This window comes from Triplophysa dalaica, chromosome 5, assembly GCF_015846415.1.
Source record: "Triplophysa dalaica isolate WHDGS20190420 chromosome 5, ASM1584641v1, whole genome shotgun sequence".
Classification (NCBI taxonomy): Eukaryota; Metazoa; Chordata; class Actinopteri; order Cypriniformes; family Nemacheilidae; genus Triplophysa; species Triplophysa dalaica.
The window spans coordinates 18,963,194-18,975,865 of record NC_079546.1 but is presented as its reverse complement, the minus strand read 5'-3'; the positions used below and the strand labels follow the sequence as shown (position 1 = coordinate 18,975,865).

At 46.2% G+C, this 12,672-nt stretch overlaps 17 non-coding genes across 17 annotated transcripts; 4 read left to right on the top strand and 13 right to left on the bottom strand.

The window, feature by feature from the left end:
- Positions 1-728: 728 nt before the first annotated feature.
- Positions 729-845, top strand: LOC130421545 (U5 spliceosomal RNA). The gene has a single exon (XR_008906860.1). It is a non-coding gene; the product is annotated as a U5 spliceosomal RNA (small nuclear RNA).
- Positions 846-1,100: 255 nt separating this feature from the next.
- Positions 1,101-1,172, top strand: trnae-uuc (transfer RNA glutamic acid (anticodon UUC)). Its single transcript has one exon. It is a non-coding gene; the product is annotated as a tRNA-Glu (tRNA).
- A 1,266-nt stretch (positions 1,173-2,438) lies between these two features.
- On the bottom strand, positions 2,439-2,521 carry trnal-cag (transfer RNA leucine (anticodon CAG)). Its single transcript has one exon. It is a non-coding gene; the product is annotated as a tRNA-Leu (tRNA).
- A 922-nt stretch (positions 2,522-3,443) lies between these two features.
- Positions 3,444-3,517, top strand: trnam-cau (transfer RNA methionine (anticodon CAU)). The gene has a single exon. It is a non-coding gene; the product is annotated as a tRNA-Met (tRNA).
- A 93-nt stretch (positions 3,518-3,610) lies between these two features.
- On the top strand, positions 3,611-3,682 carry trnae-cuc (transfer RNA glutamic acid (anticodon CUC)). Its single transcript has one exon. It is a non-coding gene; the product is annotated as a tRNA-Glu (tRNA).
- Positions 3,683-4,209: 527 nt separating this feature from the next.
- trnal-cag (transfer RNA leucine (anticodon CAG)) lies at positions 4,210-4,292 on the bottom strand. The gene has a single exon. It is a non-coding gene; the product is annotated as a tRNA-Leu (tRNA).
- A 610-nt stretch (positions 4,293-4,902) lies between these two features.
- On the bottom strand, positions 4,903-4,984 carry trnal-uag (transfer RNA leucine (anticodon UAG)). Its single transcript has one exon. It is a non-coding gene; the product is annotated as a tRNA-Leu (tRNA).
- A 532-nt stretch (positions 4,985-5,516) lies between these two features.
- On the bottom strand, positions 5,517-5,598 carry trnal-uaa (transfer RNA leucine (anticodon UAA)). The gene has a single exon. It is a non-coding gene; the product is annotated as a tRNA-Leu (tRNA).
- Positions 5,599-9,114: 3,516 nt separating this feature from the next.
- trnar-ucu (transfer RNA arginine (anticodon UCU)) lies at positions 9,115-9,204 on the bottom strand. Its single transcript is given in 2 exon segments — positions 9,115-9,150; positions 9,168-9,204. It is a non-coding gene; the product is annotated as a tRNA-Arg (tRNA).
- Positions 9,205-9,324: 120 nt separating this feature from the next.
- Positions 9,325-9,398, bottom strand: trnat-ugu (transfer RNA threonine (anticodon UGU)). The gene has a single exon. It is a non-coding gene; the product is annotated as a tRNA-Thr (tRNA).
- Positions 9,399-9,505: 107 nt separating this feature from the next.
- On the bottom strand, positions 9,506-9,579 carry trnat-agu (transfer RNA threonine (anticodon AGU)). Its single transcript has one exon. It is a non-coding gene; the product is annotated as a tRNA-Thr (tRNA).
- An 894-nt stretch (positions 9,580-10,473) lies between these two features.
- On the bottom strand, positions 10,474-10,547 carry trnat-agu (transfer RNA threonine (anticodon AGU)). The gene has a single exon. It is a non-coding gene; the product is annotated as a tRNA-Thr (tRNA).
- Positions 10,548-10,909: 362 nt separating this feature from the next.
- trnat-ugu (transfer RNA threonine (anticodon UGU)) lies at positions 10,910-10,983 on the bottom strand. Its single transcript has one exon. It is a non-coding gene; the product is annotated as a tRNA-Thr (tRNA).
- A 426-nt stretch (positions 10,984-11,409) lies between these two features.
- On the bottom strand, positions 11,410-11,482 carry trnat-cgu (transfer RNA threonine (anticodon CGU)). Its single transcript has one exon. It is a non-coding gene; the product is annotated as a tRNA-Thr (tRNA).
- A 184-nt stretch (positions 11,483-11,666) lies between these two features.
- trnar-ucu (transfer RNA arginine (anticodon UCU)) lies at positions 11,667-11,756 on the bottom strand. Its single transcript is given in 2 exon segments — positions 11,667-11,702; positions 11,720-11,756. It is a non-coding gene; the product is annotated as a tRNA-Arg (tRNA).
- A 120-nt stretch (positions 11,757-11,876) lies between these two features.
- On the bottom strand, positions 11,877-11,950 carry trnat-agu (transfer RNA threonine (anticodon AGU)). Its single transcript has one exon. It is a non-coding gene; the product is annotated as a tRNA-Thr (tRNA).
- Positions 11,951-12,313: 363 nt separating this feature from the next.
- On the bottom strand, positions 12,314-12,384 carry trnat-ugu (transfer RNA threonine (anticodon UGU)). The gene has a single exon. It is a non-coding gene; the product is annotated as a tRNA-Thr (tRNA).
- Between the last annotated feature and the right edge of the window lie 288 nt (positions 12,385-12,672).

The window sequence follows — 12,672 nt, the reverse complement described above, 5'->3', positions numbered from 1 at the left end:
AAAGGCTGACAAAGCAAAACATGGCAGGGATGACCCACAAGGACACTCAAGCTCCCCGTCGGGGAAATCGAACCCCGGTCTTCCGCGTGACAGGTGGAGATACTGTCCACTATACTAACGAGGACTGGCTTGCAATTGCGGAAATGTTTTTGTGCCGAACTGCAACCGATATCTCATAGCGTTCTCTTTGGAAAAGATTAGTTTTTTGATATTGGATGTGTGCAGGAGGAAGGCTGCAAGCTTGGCTAATTTAGAGTGTTGTGCAGACTTTCTGAATCCTCCTTTGGACCTCGGTGGAATTGTCAACACATCATCACACTTTAATTTGTTGGTTAAAAGAAATTCAGTAGAGGAAGAAGGACGCCGTACTCTATCCATTTGCATTTTTCATTTGGCAGATGCTTTTATCCAAAGTAGGAGAGCATATGAACCATGTGTCAACATGCTAAACAGTACCATTGTTCTGATTCAGCTAGAGTTTTCGGAGATTGAAGATTTGTATTTTATTTCTTGGCAGATCCAGATCCTAGTACCTGTGGTCGGTAGGATTCTAGCTTCAGGAACATCTCTTCAGACTTGGCTTTTGCAGTAATTTGTTGATGGAAGAGAACTTTGTCTCTTTGGCCCCTCCCAGAGTGAATTTTCAGGTAGGAGCCTCGACCAAATATTAGCCCCTTGAACATTGCGGTGCGACAAAGGAAGCACACTGGGCCGAGAGCTGGTGGATGCAGCTCGAGTTTCTCTTAATCTACGCATAAATCTTCTGCCTTTTACAAAATATTTCCGCAGAATGAAACCACCGTGAGTTTAATGTAATTTTTGACGGCTCCGCTCACAGCAGGCCTTCGTTATTGTGCCAAGAACCAGAGCGTTTAAGAATCTGCCTCTGTCGGATTGCTTCTGCACATCATTGTCTCCTAGCTGTTTTGGGACTCTTGGTTTCACCAAGTTTGTTGCAAGTTTATTGTCAGCACCTGCTCAGATAGGTAGAAAATCTTCTGGGATGCACTTCAAATGTGTGATTGTTATTTCGCTTCCTATGTGCTGGGAAACAGTTGAAGTGTACGTCGGCTCCAGGTCGGAAGAAGACAGCTAAGGCGTCCCATATGGTCTAGCGGTTAGGATTCCTGGTTTTCACCCAGGCGGCCCGGGTTCAACTCCCGGTATGGGAATTACCATTTTCTCAGTTGGTTATTTTCAAATGAAAAAGCTGCTGTTTCACGGTGAGGCTCTGACGAGTCAGCTGTGTAGGAGGTAAAAACAAATAGTCACTTATCTCGTATATCAGCCTTTCTTGGCACCTTCTACATTTTAACTCCTTTGCACAATCCAAATTCAAGTGAGCAAGCAGTACGTTCTTGGTGCCAACAACTGAAAAGTACAGAGGGTACATTTGGGACAATTTTTACGAGATGTCTTTACACTATCTTGACGTTTTTAACCACACCTCTACATGGAGAAAATCTTAAACATCCAAAAGAGCTAAAGTGGTCAGTCATGTGGGTACAAAAAGCTCCCTTTGGTTCTAAAACGTAATCTCGGTGAACGACTTCCTAGCAGCAATTAGTGTGCGACATCAGCCTCACGGTGTTGTTAACAAGCCGTCCACGCAGAAAGAAATCTTGACCCCGACGTGATTTGAACACGCAACTTTCTGATCTGGAGTCAGACGGCCTACCGTTGCGCCACAAGGCCTCTCGCTGGGCAGTCGCCAATGATGGCGCCACAGAGACGGACAGTTGCACAAAAGCCATCAGGAGACGGCGGCAGAAAGAGACGTCAAATTTGTTGTTCTCGGACAGAGCAACGGTTTGACTAGGAAAGAAACAGCAGAGGTTTGCAAAGTCATAACAACGAACGTCGCCGCACGAAAATATAGCGTCCGTCTTCCGAGAGCCGCCTTTGCAGCATAACGGTTAAGTCGTCAAGTGTTCAGTATTTTCCAAGAAGCTGCCTGACTGTTCTGTCACTAAGCCTGGGAACCGAGGCCTAGGTGAAAGACACCAAGATCAAAAGTCATTTGCACGTCCAAAGTGGGGCTCGAGCACACAACGCTGAATCTTATCCTCTACCGACCCTGACATTAAGAGTCTCATGTTCTACTGACAGAGCATGCCTGGCATACCTTGCTGCACATAAAGGCTGACAAAGAAACACATGGCTGGGATGACCCACAAGGACACTCAAGCTCCCCGTCGGGGAATCGAACCCCGGTCTGGCCCTCTTTGGGGGCACACAGAAAGAACGCAGATCGAGAACAGGCGAAGGGGCTGACAGAACCCACGCTCTCTGGAACAAACCTGTGCCTGGTAATCAAGATTACTTGCAACTTCAAAGCAGATCTGGATTGGAACCCTTACACTGTCTGACTTAAATTAGCGCATGGCCGTTTCCATGTAAAGCCGAGCCTGGAGTCTCCAGTGTGACATGCAAAGCAATGTCAGAAATGGGATTCGAACCCACGCCTCCAGAGGAGACTGCGACCTGAACGCTGCGCCTTAGACCGCTCGGCCATCCTGACGGTGGGGTCATACGGCCTCTCAGCAACCGTGCATTCACGACTTTCGGAATGGACCCTTAAATGCGGCCGTTCAATGGCACACATGCCATTTAGAAATAACGTACCGCAAGGAGCGCGATTCCCAGATTAAGGGGACCTTTCCTCCTCACTTTTCGACACTTCACTCTTCGATTTGATGCTGATTCATAAACCATGAGGTCTTGTTTCTATTTTTTGCAAGAATTATATATTTTAAACCAATTGCATTAATGATCAGCCTGTTAAGAGCATTTCCTAATGAACACTGTTTTAATTGGGAAGATCATTTAGAATCTGTTCTCTTGTTACACTTTGTTTGTATGTTCAGTAGATTTTACTTCAAAATAAGAACATTGACCGCTTTAATTAAACAGCCCTGATTTATGGTAAGGGCTATGTGTATGGCTTCATTATCCCAAGGAGTTTCCGTCCCTTTACCTGTTTCATAAAAAAGTGAACCCTACAGTCATTTAAACTAAGTCCTGCTCCTTATGCGATGCACTAATTGCGCTTTCACAACTCATATGAAATTGATGAATCAGATTTAATGAAAAGTTTTGTGTTTTGTATTTTGTTGTTACTTTTATAAAACATTGCATACTGAAATGTCAGTCTATTCTGTCACTGAAAATGGTCAGACCAGAGTTGCACCACTGGGTCCGGCGGACGCTGCAAAAGAGTTTAGCGGACAGCGATTTCCTATGTTTTCTCAGATTGCATCACAAGCATGGTCACAAGCAAGAATATCCATTCTTAGAACTCCCCTCAGCCTGTTTATATGTGCAGTTCCCTTCCAAAACAAACGTTTGGCCGAAACCAAATGGACAGCTTCCCTGTTATATCAACAAAAGGCCTAGTCTTTTCACTTTTAAGCTTTGCTGTTTATTTAAACATGCCGTGGTACGCCTCGTTGGCGCAGTTTGGCAGCGCGTCAGTCTCATAATCTGAAGGTCGTGAGTTCGAGCCTCACACGGGGCAGCGTGGTGAGAACTTCTTATGAACTGACAGACTGGTTCTATTAAGGTGACACATCTTTCCGGCGCCCGCGTAGCGACGTTCACGAGCGGGTGCTCCCTGGTGGTCTAGTGGCTAGGATTCGGCGCTCTCACCGCCGCGGCCAGGGTTCGATTCCCGGTCAGGGAATGCGCTTTTGGACACCCTCTGGCTGTTTTCGTGGGACTTTGAAAACAATAGCCTTTGAAGGTCTCCAAGAGACACTTCCTTCGAGCCGGATTCGAACAAGCGACCTAAGGATGACCAGTGAGATGCCTACAGTCCTCCGTTCTACCAACTGAGCTATCTAAGCCCCGGATTCCGTCTATCGTCTGAGCTTTTTTTGGGCCTTGTCAGCGGAAGCCCTCCTGGCACGAAAAGGAGCTGAGGGGCAACGAGCCAGCCAGGAGTCGAACCTAGAATCTTCTGATTCGTAGTCAGACGCGTTATCCATTGCGCCCTCTTTGAGGGCACACAGAAAGAACGCAGATCGAGAACAGGCAAAGGGGCTGACAGAACCCACGCTCTCTGGAACAAACCTGTGCCTGGTAATCAAGATTACTTGCAACTTCAAAGCAGATCTGGATTGGAACCCTTACACTGTCTGACTTAAATTAGCGCATGGCCGTTTCCATGTAAAGCCGAGCCTGGAGTCTCCAGTGTGACATGCAAAGCAATGTCAGAAGTGGGATTCGAACCCACGCCTCCAGAGGAGACTGCGACCTGAACGCAGCGCCTTAGACCGCTCGGCCATCCTGACAATGGGGGAGAACGGTCTCTCAGCAACGTTGCACCCACGACTTTCGGAATGGACTCTTAAATGCAGCCGTTCAATGGCACACAGAAATATTTAGAAATAACATTTAGAAATAACGTACCGCAAGGAGCGCGATTCCCAGATAGAGGGGACCTTTCCTCCCCACTTTTCGACACTTCACTCTTGGATTTGATGCTTATTCATAAACCATGAGGTCTTGTTTCTATTTTTTGCAAGAATTATATATTTTATACCAATTTCATTAATGATCAGCCTGATCAGAGCATTTCCTAATGAACACTGTTTTAATTGGGAAGATAATTTAGAATCTGTTCTGGTATAAATGGCAGGGAACGGATGCATTTTTAATAGCTCTGTCAGTAATTTGCTCACAATGAATCCATTTAAATTGTTACACTTTGTTTGTATGTTCAGTAGATTTTACTTCAAAGAAAGAACATTGACCGCTTCAATTGAACAGCCCTGATTTATGTTGAGTACAACAGGTGAGTGCAGGTTCATCCCTCATCAAACACACCGTAACCAGCTAAAGTGGCTCTGGAGGTAAGACGAAAACTAGACTCACAACTATCCAAGCGTAGCAAAGACCCGCTGGCAGCGGTGGGATTTGAACCCACGTCTCCAAAGAGACTGGAGCCTAAATTCAGCACCTTAGACCGCTCAGCCACGCTACCTCAAAAACGCACGTTGTGCCGCCGGTTTCCACCATTGTGTTTTAGAGTAGGCCCGCTGTGACATTTCGCAGACAGTCAAGAGCTTACAGGGTTCTGTCGGTTTAGGGTTCAGTGCACCTTTCTGATGCAGGGGTGTTCAGTCCTATATCTGGAGGCGATGCCATCTGTTGATTGCAGTTCATCAAGTACACTTGAACCGGGTAACGGGCTCTGGGAGCTGAAAGTCAGACGTGATTCAAACACTGCCCTGACAGCTCATCTTTGGTCTTTTATCTGCCCGTGCTTTCCTTAAGGTCCCTGCAAAGAAAACATTTTTAAAATCACATAAAAGGCTATAAAGTATGTAAACATTGTTTTAGATTAAATGTTTACTACATTGTTGTATACCTAGTTGCATCGACAACCCATCGAGCACTCCTGTACCGGTCAATTTGTGTTATATCAACAACACGTGCCATCTGTTGCAGAGTCGCTCCTAAAGAAAAACGTGGTAGTCTATAAAGGCTTGATCTTCTTCTCTCTCTCAAGCAGCCGTAGTCGGCAGGATTTGAACCTGCGCGGGGAGACCCCAGTGGATTTTAAGTCCATCGCCTTAACCACTCGACCATGACTACAACAGGTTCCAGGCCCTCTGGGTTTCGGTCGTGCTGCAAAGAGGACGATGTCAAAAAGGGAGAGCCAGGACTTCAATAAGACGTGTGTCACAGGGTGAGGGACAAGGGGGAACTATTGTCCCGGGAAATGTTTCCGGGTGGGGCCAGTTAGAGTGTAACATCGAGCTGGTTCCGGGTGTTTCCCCATGTTTTGTGTCCGGGCGCAGTGACCGAATGCATAGATAATAGTCAGCTGTGTGGGAGGATGGGAGAGAGCTGTGATTGGGACACGTACCCATAATGTGGATTATAAATACGGCGTGCGGACAGACGGAAAGGGAAGAGCATCGGGGGTAGAACATCGAGGGGTACGGAGCAGGAAGGATTGACGTGAAGGAAAGTCTTTCTCTGCATTTTGGGGAACTGGACGGGGAGATTTACGAGGTGAAAGCAAGCGGGATGGAAGAGTGGCTGAGTATCCATATCCTCCAGGCAGCAGATACCCCATACTGTGTTGGATATACAGACCTATAAAAGGGAGATGACATCGGCTGGGACCTCGAATGGGAGCCTTATTCACTGTGAGTTTGCTGTGTACTGCAGTGCTTTGTGTGAAGTGAACAGGTGTGACTCTTTGAAGTGATTTACCATGTGCACGAGTGAGGGTGATTAATCCTGCTTCCACCCGTTGGCCCAGTGGGTAGAAAGTCTCTTACCACATTCTGTTCTATGGATTGCCACTGCCTGTTCCGAAGGAAAGTTGCTGGAAGCCGCTATGTACTCTGAAGGAAAGCCGCTGTGAGGAAGTTTCTTACCACATTCTGTTCTATGGACTGCCGCTGCCTGTTCCGAAGGAAAGTTGCTGGAAGCCGCTATCTGCTCTGAAGGAAAGCCGCTGTGAGGAAGTCTCTTACCACATTCTGTTCTATGGACTGCCGCTGCCTGTTCCGAAGGAAAGTTGCTTGAAGCTGCTGCCTGTTCTGAAGGGAAGCCGCTGTGAGAAAGTCTCTTGCCACCTTCTGACCCATTGGTCGCTGTGGCCTGCTCTGAGGAGGAACGATTGAGCCAATCCTCTGCTTCGTCACCCGCCGGATTGGGACTGAGGTGCCAGGAGCTCCCACCGCTGCTGGACAGGGGAGATCAGAGTTGGGGCTCGCCCACTATGTGTTTTAGCTATAGGGAGTTTTTACTATAATAAAACCGAACTTTTAATTACTTACGTTGTTGTCTGTCTGTGGTGTCTCTGGGTAACTCCTCGAGGTGGTCTGTCCGCGAGGGGCTCGTCCCGGCCCGTGACACGTGGTGCCCTGCTGTGACCCGGATTCGAACCGGGGTTGCTGCGACCACAACGCAGAGTACTAACCACTATACGATCACGGCTAGCCAACATGCCTCCGGCAAAGTTTAGCTACCAGGACTGAGTGACTAGATCTGCAGGGAGAAGATTGGCAGCTTTTGCTGAGGTCTCACGGAATTCCTTACGCATGTGCTCGATGAAAACCCTGCTCAAAGCCAATGTGCAGACCTACAACGCACGGCAAACTGTTTACTTAATATTTATCAACAGAGGGAGGGCCCATAAGAGCTCACAAGGTAAAGGAGACTAACAAAGAGGAAACACATGGACCCTCAGATTAAAAGTCTGATGCTCTAACGACTGAGCTATCCGGGCTCTTGAGTTGCAGCGACGTGTTCTAAGTGTAGGCTCTCGGGTTGGGGCATGCCAGGGATTGTTACCGCCCCACTCTTTGACCTTTGTCCAAAAACGTTTAAGCTGTCTGGCAAACCCAAGTGAATTTCATCTGTTTACGTGCAGGAAAAGTGTTGTACTTGTGGAATGAGGATCCACATAGAAGGTGGAGGGTCTTTGTAATGATAACGTAAGACAATGGTAGGTTAACAACTAGGTTTCAGTAAACCTCAAGTTAAAGTAGCACTTTCTGCTTTCACACTGACAACAGGCCAACAGTACACAATGCGCCAAAGGTCAAAACACCCAAGGCAAAGCGGAAAATAAACATAACAAATTGCCCATTTCTGAAACTTCTCGTTTGGCTCTCATCGGAGGCGGTCACATTTTCACTCTCCCCGTCCTTGCCCATATCTTCCCTGCTTTGTCTCCTGTCTTGTCTTGTCTCATCTATTGAGAGACTCTCTGCACTGCTCTCGAAACTTGGAAATTATGGATCTGATCAACTGGTCACTTAGCGCAATTGACACCATTTTCTCGACGAGAAACAAAGGTTCGGGTGAACCTGAATGCCCTGACGGAACGTTCGCAGCTGGCTACACGATGGACGCGTGGGAGAGATGGCGGATCGTGTGTCTGGCGGCTCTTTCCGTGGAGGACATTGAAGATATCTACCTTTTCGGAACCATGATAACAGGTATTATGCTGATTGGATTATGCTTTGCCCTGGGTTATCGAAAAATTCTTAAAACGGGAACAGCTGTCCAAAGCCTCACAAACAGGTTTTGACGGAGGCCGTGGGAAGAGCGGTCAGCATTGAGACTGGGACTATTAATCGCAATATGGATTACATCTTGAAAAAGCTCACGGCTCTGGAAAGGAAAATTGATGATGTTAGAGACCAGAATGGACGAAGAGAGTAGCCGTGGAATTGGAATGCGGTTTACTCGCCTCAAGACGAAACATCTGCAATCTTATCTTTTCGGCCCCCCTTGAACCAGGATTGGCCTTGGCAGAGGCTGATACTGGAGAAACAACCCTGAAGGGCAATGTGGCGAGACGCTCTTGGGTTCCCTCCCCCATCATACACACACACACAGACTTTTGGACCTTATCGCTCACACAGACACACACACAAACACAGACTCTGACCAATTCCAAACCTCCGTCGCTTTGACCCGCCAGCTTGGCAAGTGGGTCTGTGTTAAGCGCCGTAATGGCTGCAGGACCGGATGGCTGCTTGCCGAAGCTGGATTATCTTACCCTTTTGCAAGTCTTGTCTATGGTGTATTATGTGTATCTGTTTTTCTCTCCACTTCCCTCATGTTTGCTGTATTCTTCTTCTTAAATCCATTTCGTTACACTGTACTTGTTATATGTGTAATGACAATAAATTGAATCCAGTCCATCCGATCCAAAACGTTAATGTGATTTCACACACACATACTTAAAATAGACAATTTGGGGAGGGACATTTTTCATGCCCAGGGCTAAGGACTTCTTTTGACAACTGCCCAACAATAACTGAGGATAATCCTTTTCAAGAAACTACAAGAAAAGGGCAAGGAGACGTATAACAGCAGACGTCCACACTGTTTTTTTTTAAATGCAAGTAACACTGCTAGAAAATGTGTGGAATGTTAAATTACAACTTGATTGTCTTTGAACATGAAATGTCCAGATCATGTGACTGAAAAGTAACAAAGGGGCAAAAACTCACAGTAAAATGGAGGAAAACATGCAAAGGGATTGTTTAAGAGTTATTGAATGTGTGTACCCTCTTCATGTAGCAACATATCCTTCCCTTTTCACGATTTTGGGGAGTTTTCTGCAAACTAAATCAACCACGACTCTGGTGGGACTCGAACCCACAACCTTTGAATCCCCACATTACTCAATCTAGAAGTCCAATGCCCTATCCATTGCGCCACAGAGCCTTGAATGCTGTTCCTGTCCATGTTCATCAGGCATCACGCGCATGACAAAACTATTCCCAGGAGAACGGAATAAATCTGTCTATAAAGACAGGGGAGTAGTAAACAAAGAGCACACACACTAGGCACCGCTGGGATTTGAACCCAGGATCTCCTGTTTACAAGACAGGCGCTTTGACCAGCTAAGCCACGGCGCCAACTCCAAATAGCGGTTTTAACAGGGTAATGAGTAAAACTACATGTCGAGGGGCAATGGCTAGGTTTCCCTAGTCTAAAGATCACAAAGGAATCACACAAACTTCCCAGGCACCGCTGGGATTTGAACCCAGGATCTCCTGTTTACTAGACAGGCACTTTGACCAGCTAAGCCACGGCGCCAACTACAAAAAGCGATTTTGTGATGACTGTGACTGACCAGTTACAAAGGGGAAAACAAACAATTAAGGAGAGATGGGAATCATGGAAGAGGTCTCCTTTGACAGGGGTATGGGAACCCAGGTCCACACTGGGGCAGAGTCAGTCATGAATAGATCAGTTTATTTCAAAACCGTCACGGTCTTCATTTTTGATACAACAATTACAGTTTGTGAACTTGACAAAATGTTTTTTAACTGAAACTTGCCACACAAGTCCGATTTTTCTGTGGACTGCTTGACATCCACCATCACTTCAGTGCTGCAATACTGTGCAGGTAAGCAGGATGTGATGAGCAAGTTCACTTCTTGGGTGTTTCTGGAACATTTAAAATAACAAAACCCTTCTTTCATTTACGAAACGATGTGCAACAAGAAGCTCCAAGGCACTAGGCTCCGCTGGGATTTAAAACCCAGGATCTCCCGTTTACGAGACAGGTGCTTTGCCAGCTAAGCCACGGCGCCTACGCCCAATGCCTGCAGATCATGTGACTGAAAAGTAACAAAGGGGCAAAAACTGCCAGTAAACTGGAGGAAAACATGCAAAGGGATGTTTAAGAAATATTGAATGTGTGTACCCTCTTTATGTAGCAACATATCCTTCCCTAGGAAGGATTTTTAGGGAGTTTTCTGCAAACTTAATCAACCACGACTCTGGTGGGACTCGAACCCACAACCTTTGAATACCCACATTTCTCAATCTAGAAGTCTTATGCGCTATCCATTGCCCCACAGAGCATTGAATGCTCTTCCTGTCCCTGTTCATCAGGCATCAGGCGCAAGACAAAACTATTCCCAGGAGAAAGGAATAAATCTGTCTACAAAGATAAGGGAGTAGTAAACAAAGAGCACACACACTAGGCACCGCTGGGATTTGAAGCCAGGATCTCCTGTTTACTAGACAGGCACTTTGACCAGCTAAGCCACGGCGCCATGACCCGGAATGATCACAGCACGTGTAACTGAAAAAACGAAAGGGGCCAAAACATGATGACAAAGTATCAAGTTGATGCAGAAGGCAGTCGACAGGTTGAAGCCCCATCTCTAGCAACTGAAAGGTTTGCAGTATTTTCCTCAACGTTTAGAGAGTATATTTTACCCCTGCACGCCACACATTATTCCTACGTCACGTTGCACACGCATCCAGCTTTTGCGAGGATTAATGCCCATCCATCATCTCTTAAATATTTCCAAACTTTGCAGTTTAAACGGGGTAATGAGTAAAACTACATGTCGAGGGGCAATGGCTAGGTTTCCCCAGTCTAAAGATCACAAAGGAAGCACACAAACTTCCCAGGCACCGCTGGGATTTGAACCCAGGATCTCCTGTTTACAAGACATGCGCTTTGACCAGCTAAGCCACGGCGCCAAATACAAAAAGCGGTTTTGTGATGACTGTGACTGACCAGTTAAAAAGGGGAAAACAAAAAATTAAGGAGATATGGGAATCATGGAAGAGGTCTCCTATGACAGGGGTATGGGAACCAAGGTCCACACTGGGGCAGAGTCAGTCATGAATAGATCAGTTTATTTCAAAACCGTCACGGTCTTCATTTTTGATACAACAATTACAGTTTGTGAACTTGACAAAATGTTTTTTAACTGAAACTTGCCACACAAGTCCGATTTTTCTGTGGACTGCTTGACATCCACCATCACTTCAGTGCTGCAATACTGTGCAGGTAAGCAGGATGTGATGAGCAAGTTCACTTCTTGAGTGTTTCAGGAACATTTAAAATAACAAAACCCTTCTTTCAAATACGAAAAGATGTGCTACAAGAAGCGCCAAGGCACTAGGCTCCGCTGGGATTTGAACCCAGGATCTCCTGTTTACGAGACAGGTGCTTTGCCAGCTAAACCACGGCGCCTACGCCCAATGCCTGCAGATCATGTGACTGAAAAGTTACAAAGGGGCAAAAACTCACAGTAAACTGGAGGAAAACATGCAAAGGGATGTTTAAGAGTTATTGAATGTGTGTACCCTCTTCATGTAGCAACATATCCTTCCCTAGGAAGGATTTTTAGGGAGTTTTCTGCAAACTTAATCAACCAAGACTCTGGTGGGACTCGAACCCACAACCTTTGAATACCCACATTTCTCAATCTAGAAGTCCAATGCGCTATCCATTGCGCCACAGAGCCTTGAATGTTAATCTTGTCCCTGTTCATCACGTATCACGCGCAAGACAAAACTATTCCCAGAAGAACGGAATAAATCTGTCTACAAAGACAAGGGAATAGTAAACAAAGAGCACACACACTAGGCACCGCTGGGATTTGAACCCAGGATCTCCTGTTTACTAGACAGGCACTTTGACCAGCTAAGCCACGGCGCCATCACCCGGAATGATCACAGCACGTGTAACTGAAAAAAACGAAAGGGGCCAAAACATGATGACAAAGTATCAAGTTGATGCAGAAGGCAGTCGACAGGTTGAAGCCCCATCTCTAGCAACTACAAGGTGTGCAGTATTTTCCTCAACGTTTAGAGAATATCTTTTACCCCTGCACGCCACACTTTATTCCTACGTCACGTTGCACACGCATCCAGCTTTTGCGAGGATTAATGCCCATCCATCATCTCTTAAATATTTCCAAACTTTGCAGTTTAAACGGGGTAATGAGTAAAACTACATGTCGAGGGGCAATGGCTAGGTTTCCCTAGTCTAAAGATCACAAAGGAATCACACAAACTTCCCAGGCACCGCTGGGATTTGAACCCAGGCCCTGTTTACAAGACAGGCGCTTTGACCAGCTAAGCCACGGCGCCAAATACAAAAAGCGGTTTTGTGATGACTGTGACTGACCAGTTACAAAGGGGAAAGCAAACAATTAAGGAGAGATGGGAATCATGGAAGAGGTCTCCTTTGACAGTGGTATGGGAACCAAGGTCCACACTGGGGCAGAGTCAGTCATGAATAGATCAGTTTATTTCAAAACCGTCACGGTCTTCATTTTTGATACAACAATTACAGTTTGTGAACTTGACAAAATGTTTTTTAACTGAAACTTGCCACACAAGTCCGATTTTTCTGTGGACTGCTTTACATCCACCATC